Below are 6,663 nucleotides of genomic sequence, written 5' to 3' on the forward strand. Positions count from 1 at the left end.
GAACAATGTGTGCCCGCACTCGGGGCTGGGACACCGGAGTTCTCCCCGGTCCCCGCGCGGCCGTGGCCTCTCCCCTGGGCAGTGGGTATAGGGGCAGGGTCTGGGCCTTCTGCTCTGGGGAGCAGGGGGCCCCGCATCGGGCATGGCCCACTCTCCAGGCACATCAGGCGTACGTCCTGGTCCTGCCCATGTGGGTGGGCCAAGCTGTGCCCACCCGGGGGTGGTGGGCTGAGGGCTAAGGCGCTTTGGGCCTCGGGTGGGAGGCTGGGGCAGGGCGACCCCTCGAGGCTGGTACAGCTGGGCCCCCGTGACCACCCTGCTAATCCCCTGAGGGAGGCTGCAGTCGCCCGCAGGCCGGCAGCAAGAGGACCCTCGGGGCAGGATGCACTGGCTCCCAGCAGGTAACAGGGCTGCAGGGCAGGTGTGCTCCTCCCTGCGTTGACCGACCCCCCGGGGCCTTGAACTCCCAGAACCTGGTTAGGGACCGGGGCCAGGCAGCGCCGGAGATCCCAATAGGACCTTAGAGGTTCTGGTGAAGGCTCGGCCACCCAGCGCTGTGTGACCTTGTGCGGAACTCTCGCCCTCTCTGGGCCCCTTTCCCCGCCTACAGGACAGGAGCGGGTGGCACGGAGCTGATGGCACCTTCAGCTCTGATGGGCCTTGTCTCAGCCCAGGAAGGAGCGTGGGAGGGGGAGGGGCTGGCCCTGACTTTAGGGGCGCGTGGGCTTGAGCCCCCCGAGAGCAGGCGGGTGTGGAGGAAGCCTTAGAGGTCGAGGGGAACTTCGGAGAGGCTGGGGCCTCCACGCAGCCCCTGGAGGTGGGAGCTGAGTGCTTTCCCTCTTTGCAGACCCGCTGGGGCGCTTGGCCTGTGGCTCCTCCTCTCTGGCCTCAGGTCCCCCCCTGGCGCGGGCAGGTGTGTTGGACCAGCGATGGGACTTCCCATGGGATTCTTTTTAGCCGACAAACAAAGACAGACTCTTTGTGTTTTTTTTTTTGCCTTTGTCCTCTTGATGAGATATCGAGACTGGAGACAGGGCCCCCCACCCTGCGCCCTCCGCAGTCCCCCAGAGCACCAGGATCCTGGTTGGAGAGCCACCCTTCACCGCCCCCTGGGGTGGGGGCTGGCACTGTCCCCCCTTTCCCAGGGGCCAACAGAAGGGGGTGGCCAGTGTTAGGCAGAGCTGACACCAACCCCTGCTCTCCCCTGCCACCAGGGCCGTGGGGGAAGGAGGGTGGCCCTTCTATGGGGACCGGCACCTCTGCCTCCAGAGGGCAGGAGCCGGCCTCGGGGAGACCACCTGTGACCGTAGGAGAGGACCCCGCCTGGACGGGAGGCTGGGGCTGAGCTGGGGTGGGTGGGTGATGGGTGGTACTGCAGCCCCAGGAGCAGGTGGAGATGAGATGAGCTGCCTCCTAGGCCCATCCAGGGCCCTGGGGGCGGGGGGAACTCCTGTCCCAGCCCCACCTCCCTGGGTGCTGAGTGCAGCTGGAGGGGAAAGGGGGGGGGCCTGACTCATCCCCTGTCCCCCACACCCAGTGCCACGGGGGGGGGGGCAGGAAGTGTTCTCAGGGAAGCAACAATGGCTGTGTGAACAAAGGCGGGGTGGGGGCACCCCAGGAAGCAGCCCTCCAGGCGGGCCTAGGGGAGAGGAGCCGCCGTGCCCCCCCTGCTGTCCCCGGCCCTCTCCGGAGTCTGGGCGCCTGGCAGAGGGTCCCGGGTCTTAGACGGGGCCACGCAGGCTGTTTGGGAGTAAGACCGGCCGCTCTGGGCAGAATGGCCTCCTCCTGGGCACCTGGCCCCCACTCCCTGGCTCCCAAGGGCTTACAGGACTTGGGGGGCCCTGACAGCAGAGGCTGCTGGGTAACAGCCCAACGGGGCCCCTGATTGGCTGCTGCCCTTGGACTTTGCCCTCCCGATAAGGAGGAGCAGAAATCATTAACTGAATCATTAACGGGACGGCCCCGCCCCACCAGCCGCCTGCCCTTTCTTTCCACCTTCCTCCTCCTCACTCCCTCCTCTGGGCCTCCGTGCCCGTCCCCTAAGCCGGGGTGTGTATAGGGGGGGGCCTCCTCTCCCACCCCAAAGTCTCCAGCCCCTGCTGCCACTGCGTGGGGGTAGCCCCTGGGGTGGGGTGGGGGTCGGATGAGGTAATGGTCTGAGCTCTCACTGGGTGTGCTTCGGGGTCTGCTCACCGTGGGCATATCTCCGCACCTCTTTGTGCCTCCATTCTCTCCTCTGTAAAATGGGAGTGCAGTTGTGGTCCCAGCGCCTGCCTCTCGGGGTTCTGATTGGGTAAACGGGGCCTGTGCGGGGCCTAGGACAGTGCCTGGCAGAGTAAGGCTCCACAATGCCGGGCTGGATTGCGCGTGCGGTCCCACAGGCAGGCTCACGGGGGTATGTCCTCGCTTGGAGGATGTATTGGTCCACAGGGTAGGCTGGGGCCTTTGGCTGGCGCTGTGTGCCTTGGGAAAGCCCCTTGCCCTCTCTGGGTGCTTTTTCTAACGAGGAGACGGTTCGGCCTTGTTGCCCATGCTCCCGGATGGGTCCGGCCCTGCCTGGTCCTGGTGCCTGCTCCTGGCTCCTGGCTCCTGGCACCTCCAGCGAGGCCCACGGAACGCTTCACCTCAGAGATTTGGAACTTGGGGGTGGGCAGGTGGGCCAGGGGGAGGGGCTTGACAAGGGGATGCTGATGGAGACCTGCCCTTTGTCTTTACCTGCCGCACAGGCCTGAGGTTTTGCACATGCTGTTTCCCGGGAACCCTGGAGCTCAGTGGAGGTGCTGGTGGGTCCCCTCATTTCCGAGAGGGTGGCTGAGGCAGAGAGAAAGGTGATGTGTCCGGCTCACACGGAGTGACCACTGCAGAGCTGGAACAGGGTCCTGGGTCTCCTGACCTGCAGCCACTCACAGTGGGTGCCAGCCTGGAGCGAGGCAGGGCGTGCCCGTGCCGAGGGTCCTGGTCAGCGCTGATGGCTGTGCTGGTGACTTCTGCCCACCCCTCACCCTCTGGGCCTCAGAACCCTCACTCAGAAGGTCAAGGTTGTATGATATAAACAGTGAGACCCCAGGAGTGCCAAGGCCTGGAATAGGGAGGGAAGGAAGGGCAAAACCCAGGCCCGGGTCCCCACTGGCCTGGACTATGGGCCAGGGGCTCCAGGGAACCCTGTCCCCCTCCTCCAGGCCGCATCAGTGGGAAAGTGCCTCCATCGGACCGAGGTCCCCCTAGCCCCCACAATGCATCACCCTGCGGAGTTTGAGGCCCTCCCTCCCTCCTGGGCCTTCGCTTCCTCCCCTTTTCATCTCTCAGGCCCCTGTGCTCTTCTCCCTCTGCGGGTCGGGTCTCCCTCGTGGGGCCTGGGGCCTGGGGTGGGAGGAGGGCGATCCCCATCCCCTGCCCTGCCAGCCTGCAGGGGCTGCCTTTGTCAGGGCACTTGGGGGTCTTGACACCGAGTTTGCTCATTTAGATCTGGCTCCAGCTGGAGCCGACGGGGAGGTGTGTTGGCCTGGGCCTGCCTTTGGGTCTGTGTGCACGCATGTGCACGCGTGTACACGCCTGTGCCGTGTGCTGAGATGTGAACATGCACAAGCATGCTCGTGCCCCAGGGCCTTTGCACTGGCTCCCACACCTGGAATGCTCCTCCCAGGTATCCCTGTGGCCCACCTCGTTTCTTCCTGCTCTCCGGGCCCCAGCCCCTCTCCCGGCTTTGTTTTCTCGTAGCCTCTGTCACCTTCTAAAACGCGATGGACTTTCCTGACCTGTCATGTGGCTCTGCCTCCGGAATGTCAGCTCCACGTGGGCAGGTCTTGTTTATCTTGTTTACTGCTGCCCCTGGCACATGGCAGATGCTCAGTAAATAGTTGTTGGAATGAATGAGCACGTATGGAGCATGCTGGGGTGTGGACATGTGTGTGTCAGTGTGGGAGGGGTGTGCCACCGTGTATATGTGTGTGTTCGTATGTACAAAATCATGTGCGTGCCGGAGGATACCTGGCTGGGAGTACGCCCTTGTGCGCACACATGTGTGTGGGATACGGATAGAGACCTGCCCCTACCCCATGCTGCAGGGTCTCTATCCCACCTTTGTGGCCTGTCCGTCATGGTCCCTGTGGGAGAGGACTGGGGGCCTCAGGCAGGAACTAATGCAGCCCTGGGGACTCCAAGGGCCCCATGGGGCATCATGGGGCGCTAAGGGCTGGGGATCCCCAGAGCAGAGCAGGGGCTCCTGGGACTAAGGCGGGTTCCCTAAGAACAGGACACAGCGGTGGGCTCAGTTCCGTTGGACCTGGCTTGGGGGCATCTGGGGCTGTGAGTTCAGCCTGGCGTCCGTGTGGCGGCTGGAGGAGGACACAGCTGAATCCCAGGGGTAGCCAGAGACTGCAGGTTCCCCAGAGGAGGCTGCTCTCTGCAGAACGCGGGAATCTTCTGCGTTTTTAACAAGAAGTGGAGAGGGAACAGAGACAACTGTGGCTTCGATTTAAGGACCTGCTGGCAGTGGCTCAAGAGCTACATCCTTGTCCCTCAGCCCCAGGTTAACGCGATCTGCTGCAGGGATGCAAAACCTGGCTTACAAGATCAAGGGTCTGACCTGAAGGCATGTTAAGTGAGAAGACTGGCCACAGGGGACAGCCAGCAGTTATCACAGTAATCGTAGATCATATTAATAGAGATAGCAAATCCAAACCAAGGGAGGTGAGAGACCACTGTGCCCTGTCCCTGTGTGAACTGGTTTGGGACAGGTTGATGAGCTCAGTCAATCCTGGGAGATGAGCCATAGCCCTGGGGGCCTCTGTAACTGGGGTGATTGGGGAGGGGTTGCGGGGGCAGGCAGGCTGACCCGTGGCTAGCACCACGGCCTGGCGGCGGGACTGTCGTGCATAGCAGCGTGGCGCTGGCCAGGCCTCGGAGGGGCTCGGGAGAAGGGGCAGGGGCCCTCCGAGGCTCCTTGGAGCCAATTTGCAGCAAAGGGGAGCGGCACGGGGGACAGTGGGACAGCGGACAGGAAAGGAGATGGGGTCCCGAGAGAGACGGAGACAGCACTGCGTGCTGAGTGAGGAACGGCCTCCTGGGGTAGGCGCCCCCACCCTCTCCCTGAAGGCGCTGGGCCCTGCTGCTCTGATAGAGAAGGAAGCCGGCCAGGACAGGCGCTTGCTGAGGTCGCACAGCGGGGGGGCGGGGGGTGCTATGTTGGCAGTCGGGCCTTTCTGACCCCAGGGGCCCGTAGGGCATCATGGGGTGCCCAGGTGGGCAGTCTCCTGGCCACTACCACCCTGACCTCCTACCACTGCTTGGGGCCAGGGTGCCCCTCAGACTCCAGCCCTGGGGCGGACACTCAGCACAGTGGGGGCACAGGCTGGGGCCCCGTGCCCTGTGGGCCACGGGTTCAGGTGAGCTCGGCCTGGCCAGCGTCCTTAGGCCCTGGCCTGCCCTGCCCACAGCCACGTGGCTGACGGGATTTCCGCCATGTTTGGGGCATGAATTGACAAGTGCCCCATTGACGGGCAGGGGGGAGGGGGTGGGCAGGGCACAAGCCACCCACTGTGCCGGGTCCCCACCCTCCCCGTCCCCCAGGACAATGGCCGAGACTCAGCCAGTGGCCACAGCTGGTGGGGAGGGGGTGGGCATGAGCACGAGGAGGGGGGAAGGGAGGGGTCCAGGGCGAAGGACCACCTGGGCCCCAGCCGCCCTCATCCCGCACCTGGCTCATGGCCCTTCCGTCCCCTTCTGCCCAGCTGAGTGGCCTTAAAGGAGGGAGGGGCGTGGAGGGAGGGGGCTCCTTCCTGCAGCCCGGGCCCAGCCTCCTGGGAAGGGGCAGTGTCTGGATCCTGTTAAAAGCAGGTAATAAAGGACCGAATTAATGAGAAGCATATGGGGTGCACAGCTCGGCAGGGCAGAGACGGTACCTGGAGGGGCCCTGTCTAGCCCTGGCTCCTGACCACAATGCGGCCTGCCGGGCAGAGGGCCCCAGACCCAGACAGGCCTGGCTCCGGGGTCCTGCTGGCCACTTTGCTCGCCTGTCCCGTGCACATTGATTGAGTGCCTGCTGAGGGCTTAGCTACGTGGATCCAGACAGGACAGTCACCCTCTGGGCCTCCGTTTCCTCATCTGTAAAATGGAGACCAAGAAAACCACCTGAGAATTAAGGATGTGTCGTACAAAGTGTGTGGTGGCGTTGGGCACGGTGACCACGCCGTGCATGAGAGCTGTGGGAGCGGGCAGACCCGCGCCCGCCTGTGGTGTCTGTGCCAGGCAGGAGAGCAAAGGGCCTGGTGAGCAAGGAGAAAGGGGGCACCACCCAGGAGGCTGGAGAGGCAGAGCGGCCTCCCGGAGGGACTGACGTTTAAGCCCAGCCCGGAGAGCGCTAGGAGGGGGCTCCCTGGGGCTCCGTAAAGGGGCAGGGGCGGCGGGGATGTTTGTCCGGGACAGAATGGGCAGGACCATGGAGGGCAGGACCATGGAGAGTTGCAGGGAGGAAGCTGGGCAGGAGAGGAGGCTGTGGGCAGGCAGGGGCCGAGCTAGCCAGGCCTTGGGCTGCGAGCTTGGGCCGTGGCTGAGGGTTGGAGAAGCGGGAGGGCGGGGGGCTGCTGTGAGCTGGTGGTACCATGTTCTGGCCATGGGACTGGGGCGGCCTCGGCCTCCTGGGGCGGTCCTGCAGATGAGCAGGAC

The 6,663-nt window shown here is 64.4% G+C and overlaps 1 long non-coding RNA gene across 1 annotated transcript in view; it reads right to left on the reverse strand.

Annotated features, from left to right (window-relative positions):
- Nucleotides 1–4,055, reverse strand: part of LOC107184508 — a 13,700-nt gene extending 9,645 nt beyond the window's left edge. The window contains exon 1 of the long non-coding RNA XR_001515357.1: nucleotides 4,043–4,055. This is a non-coding gene — a long non-coding RNA (uncharacterized LOC107184508). The remainder of the gene's footprint in view (nucleotides 1–4,042) is intronic.
- Between the last annotated feature and the right edge of the window lie 2,608 nt (nucleotides 4,056–6,663).

This window comes from Myotis davidii, unplaced genomic scaffold (genome assembly GCF_000327345.1).
Source record: "Myotis davidii unplaced genomic scaffold, ASM32734v1 scaffold826, whole genome shotgun sequence".
Taxonomy (NCBI): Eukaryota; Metazoa; Chordata; class Mammalia; order Chiroptera; family Vespertilionidae; genus Myotis; species Myotis davidii.